This window comes from Polypterus senegalus, chromosome 3, assembly GCF_016835505.1.
Source record: "Polypterus senegalus isolate Bchr_013 chromosome 3, ASM1683550v1, whole genome shotgun sequence".
Lineage (NCBI taxonomy): Eukaryota > Metazoa > Chordata > Cladistia > Polypteriformes > Polypteridae > Polypterus > Polypterus senegalus.
The window spans coordinates 253,799,566-253,819,202 of NC_053156.1; positions in this window are offsets into that span (position 1 = coordinate 253,799,566).

Genomic DNA, 19,637 nt, shown 5'->3' on the forward strand with positions numbered 1-19,637 from the left:
TGCACCTCTTCAAAACGTGGGCTGAAATTCAGGGTTATCCGATCACCTCAGGCAGTATATCACCTAAGAACTCTCTTGTCAAAGTAAAAACGGCACACTAGCCATAATCTAAGGCATCACCAAAATCAATCAATCCCAAATCACTTTACATATATAATGCAGCCATGAAATATGTATTCCCATAATTCAAAATAAAGTCTGATGGGGAGAAATCTGAAACTGCTGGTTTGTGATGATGATAGCCAAGTCATAGAATAAAATGACCTCTATTTGAAAAGCCTGGTGTGACAACCAACCGAAAGGTTCTGATTTTTCAAAACAGAAAAAATGAGGATGTTATATAAACACACTTTAAAGCTAGATCACAATAGCTATACATACAAATGTATGCATTTTTCTTTACTTTCTATAAAAACAGCTATGATAGTGCGCCCCTAGACAGAAAACAAATGAGATGAATGTGCGGGTTGTCTTTATTAAAACAGACTTTACTGTGAATACATAAATCAGTCAGTTGTTTTACACACAGTCATCACAAGGCACTTTACAGAGAAAATTAGACTACAAATCTGTAGATTTGTACAATCAGTACAATAAAATCAGAAAATAGAAAATGTAAATATTGTGATCTTTATAGCCCCCAACCCGGCACAGGCTTACACAGAGGCGCGTGTCAAAGGAACAGAAATCTTTTGTTTTTCTTCAGCCATGGGGCACGCCTTCCCTGTGTCCCACAGTCCCAACACAGTCCAAAACACAAATACGTCACTGACCACACTCTTCCTCTGGCACCACCAACACTCCTTCCAGGTAACCTCGTCCACTTCCTCCCGATTCTGGCCCTGAGTGGTGGTTGCTGGCTCCTTTTATGGCCCTCCTGGAAGTGCTCCTGGTGCTTGCTCACCTGTTACCAATCGCACTCCCGGATGGGGCTGATAATTAGACCAGCTGGGCTTAATGATCTCTGCCATGCCCCCTGGCAGCCATCCCAGATACCCACAGGGTTGGGGAGAACTCCATCTCCCATGAAACCCTGCGGGAAACTGAGGCATTATCGTCAACCAGGGAGGCTGCCACCAAGCGTCATGGGGGAGGTACTGAGGAGTCGGCCGCTCCCCCGGAACATAAGAAGAAGTGGAATCCGAGCAGGGAACCCGGCAGCCCGCCACAACATAAACACAGAATACGGCACAGTCAGGCACGCAAATGAGCTAGAAAGTACAGTGCACCTGACACATTTTAAAAACAAATATCATCAGAAGGTGATTTACAAAGAAAGGGAGCATAACAGGGTTCAGCATAGTGAGGTCTGCCAGTATATTTTAATCAGAAGGGCCTTTAGTCGAGATTGGAACATGAAGAGAGACAGCTACTTATGAATTAGTCTTATGAAGTCAGACGTTATAAAGTCTGTAATGAATAGCAGCGGAATCCACAACAGACAGGGCCCCTTCCAAAACCCCCACCCCAATCTCCTCCAGTCCATACACTTTAAATGTTTGGGGTTGTAGTGTCCCATTTCTGCTATAAACACACAAAATAACTATGGAAAGACAAGGAGAGAAAAAAAGGAAACTAAACAGAAGACTTGATGCTGAGCAATAATTGAAAGGAAGATTGCTGTTCTCAATTCAAGAGCTTAGTAGTACAACGTAACTGAAGTTTAATAATTAATTTGTATATTGTAATGAGCACAAAGACAGGAGAGAGAGAGACAGAGACACACACACACACACAGATCATTGCAGATACTTGGCCACACATGTTTGAGAAGCGCTTTTGTGTGCTACGATATCTTTCTGTCATTTTGACTATTGGATCAGTACATAGCATGACAACGGCAAACAGAGTTTAGATAAGCATTGTGGTCTATGCATATGCAGCGTGTTAAAATACTGTGGCTGTTTTATCATGATATTTTTGTCTTTCCAATTAGACAGTAATGTTAACTTACTTTAGTTAATCGTTTAGATGTGTGGCTAGAAGGTGGATGCTGTGCAGCCTTGTCTGTGGTTCTGCTGGAGTGAGGACAATGATGATAGGAACATTTACTGATTCTGGTGTTTTAAGGAGCAAAGTCTACATCTCCTGTGGCTCTTGAGTATAACGATAGTCCTGTTCACCCCTTTTGATGGGGTGTGACACAACATTAGTATTTCCGGCGCCACGTCTGAGTGGCAGCCTTTCCAGCAGCTCCATGTATGACTTTATCTTTTTACCTTTTTATCTATTTTTTTTCTCTCTATTTCACTGATCACTTCTACCACTTTCTTTTATGTGGAATTGCTCCCTGGACACTTTTTACTATTTTACTACTTGACATGGATTTTTACACTCCAAGAATCGCCTATTCAAGTAGTCAGCTTAAAGCACTGAGAAGAAATGCTCATGCTGGTGTGGTTCCTTATTTACCTGACGAGGTAAGAAGACGACATCGGGCAGCCGAGCCGGCGCAAATATAAAAGTTAAGATAAAAGCGAGACAACTTGAGAGAAAATGGAGTTATAAACTGTCTGTGCCTTCTGTGATCCTGGGAAATGTGAACTCACTACCAAATAAGATCGACAACTGGCTGTGCTGGTGAAAATGTCAGAACCTACAGAGAATGCAGCTTGCTGTGTTTTAGTGAAACGTGGCTAACAACTACCATCCCAGATGCTAACGTGGAGCTACCCGGGCTTAGAGCGGACAGAGACGCAAGTACCTGCGGAAAGAAGAAAGGAGGATGTCTCGCTCTCTATGTCAATACAAAGTGGTGCAACTCAGGACATGTAAACGTTAAAATCTCTACTTGCTGCAGGGACATCGAACTGTTGGCCAAGTCTGCCCTATTACTTGCCCAGAGAGTTTGGACACGTGATTGCTGTTATTGTTTACATCCCCTCAAGCGAACGCGAGATGGCGAGTGACATCATCCATTCCGCAGTTGCTAAGTTACAAACGCAGCACCCTGAGGCACTTGTGCTAATCGCTGGAGACTTTAACCACGTAATGCTGGACAAAACATTACCTGCCTTCTCCCAGTATTTGGATTGTAACACTAGGGGAAACAGGACTATCGACCTACTATATGCAAACGTTAAAGACGCATACAGCGCCACCCTGCTGCCTGCGCTTGGGAAAGCAGATCATAACCTGGTTCTGCTTCAGCCTCAATACAAACCAAGAGTGAGGCGCTACCTACAACTACACGCTCATTCAGGAAGTGGTCCCTGAGGCAGAGCAGGCTCTGAGAGACTGCTTTGGAACTACAGACTGGGATATATTGCTTGGGTCACATAGTGAGAACATTGAAGAGGCTGTTGAATGCACAACTGATTACATCAACTTCTGTATGGACATTGTAGTTCCAGTAAGAACAGTATGCTGCTATGCTAACAACAAGCCATGGGTTACAAGTGACATCAAGGGCCTTTTGAACCAGAAGAAAAGGGCTTTTAAAGGTGGTGATAAGCATGAGCTGAAGTGCTGCAGAAGGAACTCCGAGTCCAGCTCAGGGCGAAAGAGCAGTACAGGAGAAAGCTGGAGCAGAAGTTGCAGAACAACAGCATGAAGGAAGTGTGGGATGGGATGAAGATTATCACTGGCTGCAGCTCAAGCGGGTGCCGCCATCGAGACAGGCGTGGAGAGAGCAAACCAAATGAACAACTTCTTTAATAGGTTTGATCACAGTAACCCACTCTCACCTCGAGTACTGCATCCTCCAACCATCCTTCTGCTGATACCAGCATAGGTGAGACATCCCCACCCACAATTACAGCAGCCCATGTGAGCAGAGAGCTGAAAAGACTTTGTGCCAGCAAAGCAGCGGGTCCAAATGGTGTATCGCCACGACTGCTGAAGGCCTGTGCGCTGGAACTGGAGAGTCCTCTACAGCGCATCTTCAACCTGAGCCTGGAACAGGGAGAGTCCCAAGGCTTTGGAAAACATCTTGTATCCCCTGTCCCAAAGGTATCACGTCCTAGTGAGCTGAATGACTTCCGGCCTGTTGCTCTGACGTCACATCTGATGAAGACCATGGAGCGGCTGCTGCTTCACCACCTGAGGCCACAGGTCCCCACGCCCTCGACCCTCTGCAGTTCGCATACCAGGAGAAGGTGGGGCGGAGGATGCCATCATCTATATGCTACACGATCCCTCTCCCACCTGGACAGAGGCAGTGGTGCTGTAAGAATTATGTTTTGGACTTCTCTAGCGCCTTCAACACCATCCAACCTCTGCTCCTTAGAGACAAGCTGACTGAGATGGGAGTAGACTCACACCTGGTGGCATGGATTGTGGACTATCTTACAGACAGACCTCAATATGTGTGTCTTGGGAACTGCAGGTCTGACATTGTGTTCAGCAATACAGGGGCCCAGGGGACTGTACTTTCTCGGTCCTGTTCAATCTATATACATCAGACTTCCAATATGACTCGAGTCCTGCCACGTGCAAAAGTTCGCTGATGACACTGCTATTGTGGGCTGCATCAGGTGTGGGCAGGAGGAGGAGTACAGAAAGTTAATCAAAGACTTTGTTAAATGGTGCGACTCAAACCACTTACACCTTAACACCAGCAAGACCAAGGAGCTGGTGGTGGATTTTAGGAGGCCCAGGCCCCTCATGGACCCTGTGATCATCAGAGGTGACTGTGTGCAGAGGGTGCAGACCTATAAATATCTGGGAGTGCAGCTGGATGACAAATTGGACTGGACTGCCAATACTGATGCTCTATGTAAGAAAGGTCAGAGCAGACTATACTTTCTGAGAAGGTTGGCATCCTTCAACATCTGCAGTAAGATGCTGCAGATGTTCTACCAGACGGTTGTGGCGAGTGCCCTCTTCTACGTGGTGGTGTGCTGGGGTGGCAGCATAAAGATGAAAGACACCTCACGCCTGGACAAACTTGTTAAGAAGGCAGGCTCCATTGTAGGATTAAAGTTGGACAGTTTAACATCTGTGGCAGAGCGACGGGCACTAAGCAAACTCCTGTCAATCATGAATAATCCACTGCATCCACTTAACAGTGTCATCTCCAGGCAGAGGAGTAGCTTCAGTGACAGACTTTTGTCACTGTCCTGCTCCACTGACAGACTGAGGAGATCGTTCCTCCCCCACACTATGCGACTCTTCAATTCCACCCGGGGGAGTAAATGCGAACATTACTCAAAGTTATTGTCTGCTTTTTATTTTTATTTTTTTCATTTTTCATTTTTATTACTATTTAATTTAATATTGTTTTTTTGTATCAGTATACTGCTGCTGGATTATGTGAATTTCCCCTTGGGATTAATAAAGTATCTATCTATCTATCTATCTATCTATCTATCTATCTATCTATCTATTTATCCATTACATTTGAATTAATATTTTGCATTTCATATTTTCACAAACATACACTATAAAAAAAAATGTGCCAAAGACGTTTTTCAGAGCAATGCAATAGAAGGGAACTTTTTCGTTTTTTTAAAGACCTATCCATATGAAGGTTGTAGAAAGAACCTTTATTTATTTAGGTCTGTAAAAGGCTCCATACATGAATAGATGGTAACAGATTTATGATGATTATACATGATTTAACTCTAGAATTACCAAAGTTTACAAAAAACTTGTAAATCTGGCCCACCTTAAATAAGTTTGCACCTCTCTGTCACCGTCTTTTGTCTTGTAAATGTGTCGATAAGCCCAAGCTGCAAGCAGCCTGTTATACCATCCCCCCCACCTCTGCAGAAACGGCAAAAACTTCTCCCAACTGAAGCCTTGTTTATCAGGGAGCCAGGTACGTAGAGCTGTATAGGCTAAAAAATATATTGTTATTTGGAACACAAGGTCTGGCATTATCCTGTCTGTCAGTCTGCCCCACACCTGTCCTTCAAAGAAACAGCACGGCTTACAGAGCTCGCCAAGGTATCGTGCAAATTGTTTGTGATTATGTTTTGTGATGGTCTTTACATAAGAAACATTTATATGTTACTTATATAAAAGTTAGATCGAATGTTATTTACCTTAATTTATTTAATTATCTTCCTATAGCGTAAAGTCACAAGTAGACTGCAGAGCTTCCACTGTTTAATCAACAAGGGCATGCTCACAAATTACATGTGTAATACCACAAAAAATGTCTGCTGACACTTCAGTACGCGAATGCAGTTAGACTTCTTTTTTGGGCACATACACCGTCTAGATCTGAACACTTTTTCATTCACCGTCTAGGTACAAGACTTGCTGCCGCTGATCTTCAGATAATGTCACTCTGTGGTTTGTCATACGTTGTCTTTGTTGTTCTAAGGAAATAACAACAATGATAATATTCCAAAAGTCTGTCCCCCACATTCGCCGTTGATTGCACCAAAACTCTGAGGGGGTTGGATTTTGACAGCATCATTTACTGGCCTGGACCACATTGATGGATTTTCAGCTCTTATTGGGCAAACCCTTCTGGGGATACCAAATGGAAGAAACCCTACAGAGTGGAAAGAAGAGTGCGGCCTTAGCCATTGTCGTGCATCTGTCTGTCTGGTTGGCTGGCTGACCCCTCATAATATTCAACTTGGTCTTCCTTCATTCTTTTGGCAACTTATATTTTGTTGTTAAATAAAAATAATGCTATAAAGCACTCTTGTTTAATAATAACTTATATTTTAAAGCAATAGGAAAACTGAAATTCAAGGCAGCCCTAGAAACCAATGAAGAAAACCTTTTATTTGCCTGAACTCTATATTTCTCAAAGCTTCACCTTGTCCTTTCTGTTAGTATTTCTGGTGTTTATCTTTATTTATATTGAAATGTGTGCCTGATGGCTCCTGGGTAGCAGCTCTTAGAGGTCACACATATTGTGCTGTGTTTTTTAATAACCCATGGAATAAATTACTAAGTAGTGTGCCAGACAGTAGGACTTGGAGGGCTTTCTAAACTTAAATAGATGTTATTTTGGAGAAAATAAGTGGATAGAATAGGTGAGCTTTGTTGGACTCACTAAAATTGCTTTAATGCTCTAAATCTTGTAGATGTAACCTCATTTACATGTTAAGCTTACACATTGAATGTTGTAGTACCTTATGGAAAAAGATGATCTGCTGTGGCAACAGGAGCAGCCAAAAGAAGAGGAAGAAGAAGAAGATTGAAAGCTGTACTATCCCCTACTGCTTGTCGACATGCAGGCAACATTAAGCAAGTTAATTATCTCTCAAAATGGAGGGGAAACATCTAACTAACAAGAAACACCTGGCAGTCAGTGGTCACGATGCTTATTGCCACTGCAGGGAGGCCACGAACAGGAGTGTTATAAAATGAGATTAAAATCCAACACTTGCGGGGGGCTCTTTATGTTTAGAGCAGCAGATTGCTTGAGTAGGAAGTTCACTGGCATGATACCCATCATAGTCATGGCCTGCAAAGCATTTAAATGAAAGAAGAATTTATACAGGCAATTGTCCACATGGTACCAGTAACTTGCAGGGACCACAAGGACCATTAGGCTCAGGTCTGGAGAGAATGTATTGAACACGGAGAGCGAGAATGAGTGAAAGGCCTTGAGTCACCGAGAGTGAAGAGCAGAAGAAGTCCGGCAGATCATCAGATGGTGACAAAAGAATTTTGTGGCAGCTGGGACCCTTCTATGTATTTTATATGCCATGCAATGATATCCATTTTTATTATTAGTCAAGTACAGTAAGTAGATGGACAGAGAGAAACAGTCTGAAAAGTCTGAAGTTCCATGTACTTCCCTCCTGACACTAGCATGTCATGCCAGAGGACTTGGGAAAATGGGTAGAATAACTGCCAGGGAGATGGGGAGACCAGACTTGGGGAAGACAGAATAGAAGGTGATTGGCAGGGGACACTCAGTTCAGGCATCCGTCCAGTTTAAAGGGGCCTGCCCAGTGCTTATCCAGGCTCGTAAGTGCAAATAGCCTTCAATTTAGTGAGTTTTGCTCTCATAATATTCATCCATTATCAAACCCACTTCACATATTTGAGAATTGTGGAGGAGCAGCACCTATGTTGGAAGCACTGGGCACAACGCAGGAATTAGTGCCAGTCCGTTGCAGTACGCCAATTCAGAATTGTCAGTTAATCATTGGGATGTGGGAGGAAAGTCAGAGTATGCAGGGTAACCCAAGTGAATGTAGGAGGAGTGTGAAGCCTCCACCCAGACTTATGTGCTTATCTTAGGATCAGAACTCTTAGGCAGCCACTGTGATACCAATCCCCTGGTTTATTCAATTTAATAAAGCAACAACTACAACCATTTATTTCTTGTATGGTCCAAATTCAATGAAGAAATGCCGCAATGGGCTTTAACAGGCCTTGTTTATTGACAGCCCCCAGCCTTAACCCTCTAAGAAGATAAGAAAAAAAATCCCAAAGGAAAACATTGTAAGGAAAAAACAAAAAAATGGAAAACAATCTTGGAAAAGGCAATCCAGAAAGAGACCCCCCTCTTTGGGGGTCAAAAAATGGGGGTAAATACAACACACAAAACAGAACACAAGTAATCCTGCCAGCCCAACTCTCATTGTTACCTCAGAAATAAAATACAATAAAAACCCATTTTGTTCTTGCATAGCAAGTGCAGAAACAGAGCGCCATGACAATCCTAAAGGCACTCACTAAATACGTAACTATCTTATGTAAGGATACAGATTTGTTCAAATACATCAAAATCAAAACAGAAACTAATTAACAAAACTAGTAAACAACAATATCTGTCCAGCAGTTAAATGTAGAACCACAGCCAGATTGTACAAAAGAGTCAGACAAGCCAGACACACTCACAGTCCTGGAGACCTCAGCCAGAAAGTCGCCTTCCCCATCATTGGCCATTGAGTCAGTGCCTGGCGGGCCAATCTGATGAAAGGACCTTTCTACCCAATGACCCCAGGGCTCCTTTACCAGAAATGACTTCTCCATGGTCAGGCAAACAACTGGACAGCAGAGAGTAAACCATTTTTTTATGTTGAGGAGGCATGATGGTGCCATGGCTGTCACTGCTTCTTCAAACGCTTGGTCAGAAGCCAGGGTTTGATGTCTGCGTGGTGTTTGAAAGTTCTGCCTGTGTTCTCTGTGACTTTTCACATTTTTCTCATGGTTTCTCATGCACATGTTGTAAAAATTCATGTTGTTGGGAATGTCATGTCTTGTCCAGAGTTGATTCCTGCCTGCAACACCAAGCTAGATGAAGGAAAAGTGATGGGGTGGTTCACTTGAGTTTATTTGATCCTAAGAGGTGTGGTTTCAGCATCACATTAGGTTACTGAAAATACTCAGATGGGGGGTGAATTCTATTTTTGTTGCTTTCCTTTTTTTAACGTTCTGATATTTTTTTCTAGTTTTAGCTTTCTTGTGTTTGTGTGCTCACTATGTCATTTGTTGAGCAAGTTCAACTTGATTGTATGCAATGTTATTCTTGACAAATAAAATAAAAAAGGAAAATATTTAAAAATAATTATTGATTTCATGAAATAAATAATTATGTTTTATGATTAAATGATCATGAAAAACAATTAGGCATTGACTGTAAAGGGAAGTGAACAACTAAGAAAAACACCCACAACCTTATCTAAACGTGCCAGGCAGTGAATAAAAGAATAAAAGAAATCTTTCAAGTGTTAATTTCTTTGGCTTCTGCTTTTTAAACACTTTCAGTCTCTTTTAACTGGACATAATCGATAATTTTTGAACGGGTGCTTCTTGGCATATAAAATACAGCAGTGGAAAAACTGCAGCTGTTTCTTTGGCTCAGTGCAGATGCAATCGTCTCTGCGCATTGTTATCAGGCTGCCCCTTGGTATTTCTTCCATGCTACAGGATGTGTTTAAAACTACGCCGTCATCCAACACTGACATTCGCTTGTCATCCATAACGATGACTGATATTGGATGCTGTTGCCATCTGATAGCATGAGTGCACCGATTTCTTAGAGGTCACTGAAATCCAAAATTGCCTGGCTGGGTTTTGTATTAATAACAAAGTGAGGCATTCTGTGTCTGTGTTAAGTCTGAAATCAGAAATGGAAACTGGCAAACCAAGAAAGGAATATTCATTGTTATATCTATCAAGAGCACAGAAAAGCTGCTGCAATAGACATAAAATAAACCTTTATATTCAGAGACTTGAGTCGTCAGTTCCATGTGGCACTTGATCTAGTGATAGCCTTTTTAAATGAAAAAAACCCAAAAGAAGAGACATGGATGGTTTAAATTTGAATTTAGTGTAAGGAAAGCATCGATTTTCAACAAGGTGGGCAGCACGGTGGCGCAGTGGTAGCGCTGCTGCCTTGCAGTTAGGAGACCTGGGTTCAGACCATCCCTCACAGACAATCTACTTGTGGAAGGAAACGATTTCATCATGCTGCTTGTTAAAAGAATGGCACACCCTGGGAACATCTACGCAAGGCCACGGTCTTAAATCTTAACTCCCATTAGTGGTATCCACGCTTCAGAGAGGTCAGAGAGAACAAAGGCCAAAGTGAACTGCAGGTCACCGCTTGCTTCTTCTCACACTTACCGTGGATTCGGTTAGCATTCAGACTCCTTCATTTTCTGCACATTTTATTGGGTTGTAGGTATAATTTCAAACGGATTACTTAGCCCATCAATCAGCACACAATAAAGGGCCTGAGTTGCCTCAAAAGCTGCTTGCATATTGTAATCGTTTTTGTGGCTAACACAGGACAACACCCTAGTATTACAGAAAGACTGCAAATTTATTAAAATTCAAAAATTTAAATCTCCCTTTTATATAAGTATTAGCAGAATACCCGCGCTTCGCAGCGGAGAAGTCGTGTGTTAAAGAAGTTATGAAAAAGAAAAGGAAACATTTTAAAAATTACATAACAAGATTGTCAATGTAATTGTCGAAGGCTTATTTTAGTATTGAGAGTGAATTTGTTGATTGTAAAGAGTTTAGTTTATGACTGTAAATGTTGTGTAAGAGAAATGCACATTTTTAGCATGTAAGGATCTCTTTGTAAACGACGTTCGCAGTTCTGCCCTCGGGCTGTAAAATGACCAAGCTGTCTGCTGAGCTTAGCAAGGCCAACAATAACAGGCTTGAAGCGGTGGAGTAAAGAAGAAGGGAGCAGTAAGTGCAATCTGTCTTTTCAACGTGGCATACACTTAAGAGAATATCCGGACTCAAACTCATCAAGACCAACACTTTATTTTAAATATCAAACAAAGTTGAATTCAATTGTTCTCTCGTTCGCTAGCTAATCGGAGTTAACTCTTTCAGGGCTGATGTTGACTTTTGTCAAAAGGTGGCGTTGACGATGGTAATCGACTGTAAACTGTGACAAAACCAACTGTTATGTTTTAGTTGGACTCTCGTTGTCTGAAGGAATATTAGATTCATTGGTTTGACCGAGATTTCTTGCGCTCACGTGAGTAGCAAGGCGCAAATAACGGCAAAAATGGGACTGACATCTGGTGAGAGATCAAAGCGAATGCATAAAGCAAAATTCTCCGCAGACGACATTTTACCGATTATCTCTGAACTGGACTATGATTTGTCAGACTCTGATTTTGATACAAGTGATTGAAAACGAATTTGAGGTTCCAGGTTCAGCTGGTTAGTCCCCAGGTAATCGTGGTACTGACAATGTTCACCAGGTAGGACTGCCACTTAACAATGAAAAGAGATAGAAACCACATTGCAATGCAATGCAACCGTGATTGCTGCTGCTGCTGCCCCAGCCACGTGAAGACAGTCTGGTAGCAAACCTTCTGCACATTCTTGGAAAACTGGCAGCCATAGCATGCAGCAACAGACGTTTTATGTTGATTTCTGTGTGAAACCATTGCTTTTCAGAAATTGTCTTTTGGAAAAAATATTCAGCCTTCAAAGAGTTAATTAGTATTAATTAGTATTAGTATATTAGTAAACCTTCAAAATAATGTGCAGCTAAAGTCTCAACAACATTCTCTGCATTTCTGGAGCTTAGTAGAGCCACATAACTATAAGAATCTTCATCAGCAGCTCTGAAAATGTCTGCTTTGTTTGGGTCTCCATACCTCTGTGAGTCTGACATGAATGTCATGAAATCGAAGTTCAGAACAAGACTGACAGATGAACTTTTAATTGACTCCATAAGAGTGAACCTTAGTGGCTACACTCCACCATACACCTCTCTTGTTGACTCCATGCAGTGCCAGTCATCTTACTATCACACATGCAACTGGACATGTGAATAAAGTGAAACAGTGACATGTAACAAAATGACAAATGAATAAGCCATATCTGTGTGTTTGTAATTGCACTGTTTTGATGGCATTCGTGTTTTCATTCAATAGTGTGAGATACACTAGAAAATGCATACAGACATACAAAATGCACTTGCAGGTGAACTAAATATTTTTTGTGATGTTTTAATGCAAAATGTGAGTTGAGGACACCATTTTGTAAATGTTCAGGCAAAACAAGCTTATTCAGTTTGTTTGGGTTGAAATAAGCTATGAGAATAAACGTTAGAAAACATGAGTAGTTCTCGGCCATTTTCATTTTGTAAAAGTAGCTCTCATTGGGAAAAAAGGTTGGATACCCCTGATATATACTAACTACTAACCACGCATGTCTGTCCCTCTCCAAAATTCACCATAAAAAGGTAAAGGGATCCTTTTATATTGTCAAGTCCTCTTGCCTTCTATAACATTGAACGCAGGTTCACTTGACGTATTCTGTAGGCGACGTAGTTCTTCCCTTGATATCTACAACTTTCTGTCTGATGCTGCTCCTTGCCACTCCTCTTCTTCATTACTGTACCTTCACCTTTTTAGGTAGGGTTAGCCACTCCCCTCTGAGCTTTTATTGGTCCCTTTAGTCAGGTGCTCCTTCACAGGTAGTCCATAGGTTTCCAATGCCCATTCAGATTCTACAGAAATGCTGAAAAGGTTCAACCAGACAACAACATTAAACACACATGGCAGCTGTTACAAGCCTTCTATAGAACAGGCCACCCTTGGTAACAAACATCACCCTACATTAAATAAGAACTAACACAATGAACAAAATACAGTATATGTTCTGAAAAAAACAAAAAACATAGCCCATCCACCAATCCATCCATCTGTTATCAAATTCACTTTGTCCTATCAGTGGCAGTCAAAGCAGAAACTAATCCCATGATAACAATAATTGGGAGCAAAAGTAGAAAAACGTTTGTAGCATTGCCACATAAAGTATATACTTTTCTTTTCTCTATGGAAAATCCTGTTGTCAAAAAAATATATATATATATGGAAGATAGGCGGGTTAAATAGAGAAGACCTTTTGGGAGGTACAGGGTTGTTCTTTACAATTTCCGCAGGTTGCCATGGAAACTGACGCACTATTTAAATAGAGGCGGGAAAAGGCAGAAGAGAGAAAAAAAAGGAAAAGACAGCCTGAGTTTTATGGCGAAGGAGGGAAAGGACATGACCATTCTAAGTCCAGGACAAAGATTTGTTTTCGGGGAGCACCACAAGTCAAGTGCAGTCTGGGGTGGCCACCTCAAAGTTTTCCGGATACACTGAGGATACCAGGAAAAGGATTGAAACAGTGTGAGCGGTAAATCTTTTTATTCTGGGATTGGCATGCCTGATGAACTGGACTATGGAGAAATAGTAAAACGAGTTAGACAAAAAGACATCTGCCCACTGTGATAGGAGGTGGCCACTGTGGCAGCCCCCCCAGCCCAACCCTGTTGTGCCAGTCATTAATATCCAAGTTGACTCACCTGGACTGTAGCACAGACCAGCTGCTCCTGCTTTTTTAATTTGTGCCAACCTTAGTGAATTACCCGCTGGCAATGGAGTCACTGAGCAACCAAGAGAATGGCGTTGAACACACCAGGAGGTGTGTGTGTGTTCAGGTAATTGTGATGAGATTCAATGTCTGAAATTGAGAAATGATGTTGCCAAAAAACAAAGAACAAAATCATGAGCAATGAGGAAACACTGAAGGAATTGAACTTTCTCATTCTAAATAAATAGAGGTTAAGAGGTGTCACGAATAAAAGTGTTTAAAATCAGGAATTAGTTCAGTGGATCCCAGCTGTTACATTAAAATAAATTCTTCAACAAATCCACAGGTGCACAGTTGGAAATTCTGTTAAGGGCACATTTCATACCAATATTAAAAAGATTTCCATGACATAAAGAACAAGAGACACGTGAACTTTATTACCAAGCAGGGTGCTAGGGAATGGAAATTTAGGGACCTTAACAACTTCAACTTGAGAACGATCAAAAGCCAATAACCAGGGACATGTTGTCACCAAATTTCAGACAATAGAACCATTAACCATAAAGCTTTCAGATTGTGTGAGGTTTCAGTCAGGTTGGATACTGTAGTGAGCGCTGTACGTGGTTATAATAGCAGCAAAATGCCTCTTGGGAAACAACCTTCAGGCAACAGTGCCATACGTCTTAGCATTTCAGTAACTAAAAGCTTAAAATTAATCCAAAACTAAATTATTTATACAAAATACATATTCAGAAATCTTCCTTGGGGTTAGAGCTCTGTAATTATCTTTAACAAGGAAAAGGAAAAAATGTGTTTGACACAAACACATTCCGAAAAGGAGTCTCAATTAGCAACACACCCAGGTGACAAACACATCTCTATGAATGTGATGAACACAAAGTGCAACTAAGCTGCAATGTGAACGACTCTTTGTTGGATCTCCTACTACAGTGCCTAATTTGGTCTTGAAATTGTCTTCTGTTTGCTTGATGGGGTGGCTTGCTCACTTGTCCACCTGAAAGTACTGCATGTTCTTCCCTTCTTCTGTCCCTTCACAGTGCCAACTGAGCCCTCACCCCAACATTCCTCCCAACCACAGACTCAAGGAGCCTCTGGTCCTGAGACAGATTTAAACTGTTGTCACTTTGAGGGTCAGAGACAGATCTGGTGACATCTTGCTAGAACATTCTCTGGGATTGCTGAGCTTGCTGTAGGACTTGACTGTAGGTCAATTCTCTCATAGTGCCCATCACCTGAATGAAAGCGCTTTATGCTGCCTGTTGGAGGTGGGTAGGAGGGTCCCTGCCTCCTGCTAATCCATCCCACGTTCACGTCAAGTGAGCACCTCAGCTGCAGTGTTTCCCATTACGGAGGCCACATGTTTCAATATTTTGTCCGGGAGGTCTTCCAGCCTCTTCCCGTTCATACCGAGAGATAAAGGCATGCATGACAATTGAAGAGTTTTGTGGTTTCTAGCATCCTAGGTACCTTCGACTCCAGACCATATTGTTAAGGGGATAGCTGAAGTACCTAGGATGATAAAGTCCCAAACATCCATGACAGCATGGGTGTTGGAGCTCAACATGATAATCGGGGTGTGCTTAGCCCAGCTAAATGACCCCCTGGAGCTGGGTCTGACCATAGGGAAGTAATAAAGAGTTCATCTTGGCCTGTCAAGTCTCTTTTCTCCATTATGGAGACATTCTCTTTTGCTCTTCCAGGCCACCCAGCACATAAACTCTGGCCATTAGTGCAGCTTGTTTGTGGTCTAGGAGATGGCCTGAGAGATTGACCCTTACGGATCTTTCCAGCTGCACAACCCTTCTGTCCTAAAGTGCATGTAAATTCAGATATCAACTTAATAACGTGATTTCTAAAAGGAAGTAAAAATTGGATTAAGCAAGACAAGCATGCCCTCCAAAAACTGTGTTGCCATGCAATGTAAACAAAATAAAAATAAAAATGACTTAAAGGAGAAAGATGCAAGGACATGTCTTCAAATAAACTGAGTTTTGTTCTTAGTAACTTTCCCTGATTTTGCGGAGATCACCACACTGGAAACTTTTGAAGAACGACTGCACTTATTTTTAGAGAATGACCTGATATGAGGGGGTGAGCTGTTAAGTGTCAGCCTCTGGAGGTCTTCACATGAAGCATAGCATTTTCTCTTCAGGGATTCGAGTGCCTTGTTTTCTACAAAAATGCAGTTTTCAGTTTTTTTTCCTCTCCAGAACATAAGAATCTCATACCTTTATAAAAATCTATATCTAACATTACATTTTTTTAATGGACAAATAACATCGTAAATAAAAAATCGAGGGTGGTCTCTCCTAGACTTTCTCGTATACTCAGATATGAGGTTGGATATTTGAGGAGTAAACAGCAAGACAATGATTATATTTTTATATTATGTACATTAAAGAACCATCAACAACAAATCAAATCAATTTAATAATATATTGAATAATTATTATAAAAGTAAAGTTGTATAAATTGGGACTCTGCAGTTGCATGAATTAAAAAGGACCTAATACTTGTATTCAAAATTTGGTTGACCTAAGTGAAAGCGTACTCAAGATATCGTGTTTACACGCACACAAACACAAACACACAGATATAATTCCAAAAAAAGTATTTTCGAACTCAGGGAGGTCTAAAATGTCGATTCATCAAATTCTCGAGGTCGAATTTTACGATTTTGACGATTACAATACTTTCCCTATTCTTTGTATACAAGAAAGTAAAAATGGATGTCTGTAGTACAGATGCGTCTTTCTAACACAAGTTGAATGGCAAATGGTTAATTCATTACTGTTCAAGAGTGTTAGTATGTAAAAACAGACTCTGTAGGGATAAACAGGATACAACACAATAAAGTGTTGGGGTCTCCTTCATACCCCCATTTATTAGCTGCAAAGCTGATAAAGAAAAGGCGACAAAATAACAAAAATGTTGAGCAACTTTGTCAGTCATTCCGTGCTCCAGTGGGCCGGTGTGCGGGTCTGAAACTGAACAGCGACTTCCAGCCATTACAGTATTAATATAAGGGTGGTGGTGGAAACGGGTGGGACTTCCAGGAGACTCCAGTAATGAGGTCACCACTCCTCTGAGGACTCCTCCTCCCCTCTCAAGCTGGACAAGGAAGACAAGTTAGGACGTGGGCTTCAGCATAACCCCTCTGGAGCCCCCGGCACACTAAGTGACAACTGTCAGGAATACACATCAGCATAAGACACCCTTATTCGGGGTATTGGTAAGAAATGTAATGATTTGCTTCATGAGGTAGGACATAATGAACAAGAATAGCTGTGACAAGTATTTCAAATATTAAAATGTGTGGTTGAAATGTTTAAAGTCTAAATATTCTCAACAGAAATTTGTCATTTTTCACCTACTGATAATAAAGGATCAGAAATCAAAAATAACATCTTATTCTTAATCATTGACCTTGAAATGGTCTAAAATGATACCCCCCTCCCACACTTATGTTTGAAATTTGTAATTTTTAACCTTCTCTTAGAAGGCTAGGGTCACTGGGAAAGAATTAAATATCACAAATATTATCATATTCATGATCAGCAACCTCAAAATAGCACAAAATGAGACTATATTGTCGCTATTACAGACCCCCATTGTTTCAAAATTTTGTGAAAAGGAGTGGCCTTGACCCCTGGACTCCCATTAGGAGGTGAGCCCCTGGGGTTGGTTGATGTGGCCTGTACAATTTTTAATCCTTCTGATCATTTTTGCTGAAGACATCTATTGGGTTTACTCTTTATCATAAGGGTGTAACTTCCCGATCGAAAAATTGCTTAAAAATAAGGGCTTTAGGGTCTAAAGGACCAAAAATAGGGGGGTGGACCCCAAAAAGCTAGACATAACTAGACAAGACATCTAAAACTGAATCTCAAAATAACACGATACATGTTTTTTGTTTGTATCTGCAATTCGGGACAACTGGGCAACTGAGAAGTGCACAGCACTGCTATTATTTAATATGGCTGTATACATTTCGGTGTACACTATCTATACTACAAGTATTGGGCATCTGTTGCCGTGTATATTTGTCAGAAAATGTCTTCCTCCCCATGTTTATCATTAGAGAGTTGTCATACTCAGGACAGCTCGGATGTGTTAAGTTTTGTATGCATTTCACTCAGGTCTGGTAATGGCTGTGGCTCCTAAAAGGAGAAGATGTGCTGGTTGTGCATGTTCTACAAACACGCGACTCGAAGATCAGCAGCTCTGTAACTGATTTCTATCTCAATTATTTTAATGAGTTTCTAGAGATGATTAGCATAGCAGATATATACTGTATGAATCTCAGCTAGTTTTCTGGGGGAGTTGGATACCATTCACAAATCCTGAATAAAATTAGCACTGTTCCTGTGAGACAGCATGTCCTCCAGGCTTTCCATTTTCAATACTTTAAATGCCAGGCAATCAAAGCTGACATGTTCTTTTCTGCCTTAGATAATGTGCCCACTGACATTGGGTGTATTTTGAATGATTTATGTCTGCTAAAGGAATCCTACTGTGTGTGGCCCTGAGTCACCAATTTTAAGAAAAAAAAGCTAAAAAGAGCAGTCTTTTACCGTTTACCTGCGCTGCCGGATGCTTCTTTGAAATGCACTTTTTAACACTGAATTGCTGACGGTTCATCAAAGTGGCCAGCCAGCTGATCTCCTGGCTGTGCTGAACAAAGCACAAGTGGAACACATCTTAAATATTCTTGTGCTTGCAGGGCTGAAAGGTTGGAGTTTTATGTTACATATTTATATTGATATTTTATTTTAATCAATCAAATACCATGCAATTGGGGGCAATAAAGTAAATTATTCACAGCAGGTCCTGTTACATGTAATCGACAAAGGCTGATCTTACATTAGTCAGAAAGTGCTGCTTCTTCAATTTAATGTTTTGTGTTGTACATGTTGTCTGATGATGGAGCCCCATTTTTGTTCATTATAAAAATCTTTTTGTTCAGTGTTTTAATGGCACAGAAGCCTTTCAAATGCATGTAATTTACTGTAAATGGAACTGTACTACAGTATGACTGTTGAAGGCCACAGGAGTAACTACCGTTCTCTGTGTCCTGTTAGTAGGCACTGCGTGAGTGACCACTGGCAGACTGTATGGATGTAACCTTCTTGTATATCACTAGCTGTGCTCAGACGGCTTGAAAGATAAATAATCAGCAAAGTCCTCGGTGTTAACAGTTTGCAGTGTACCATGCAATGCTTATGTCTCTGGTATATGCCATTTGGATTGGGATTCATAAAAGCAGTGTTAATGTTTGCGATGTGTCATCTATTTGATTAACACAAGCAATGCATTTTATTACTAAAAATGCTTGTGATGTACCATCTTTTGCAATGACAGAGATAGAGCCACCGGACAGACACACAGACGCTTAGCCTTTTACTACGGTGTAACATTTGCGCTCACACTTGAATGGCTGCCAGTTACATCTCCCAGTCATGCCAAACCGTACTTGCCTTTCAGTTTTTATTACCTGCCCTCCACTCAAGCTCTCCAGTCAACAAACAAAAACAGATACTGTATATACTCATGGGCCTTGAAACCTGAAAAATCGATCATTAAATCAGACCCCAACTTATACCCATCCATCCATCCATCCTCTTCCGCTTATCCGCGGTCGGGTCGCAGGGGCAGCAGCTTAAGCAGAGAGGCCCACACTTCCCTCTCCCCGGCCACTTCTTCCAGCTCTTCCGGGAGAATCCCAAAGGCGTTCCCAGGCCAGCCGGGAGACATAGTCCCTCCAGCGTGTCCTGGTTCTTCCCCGGGGCCTCCTCCCGGTTGGACGTGCCCGGAACACCTCACCAGGGAGGCGTCCAGGAGGCATCCTGATCAGATGCCGAGCCACCTCATCTGATTCCTCTCGATGCAGAGGAGCAGCGGCTCACCTCTGA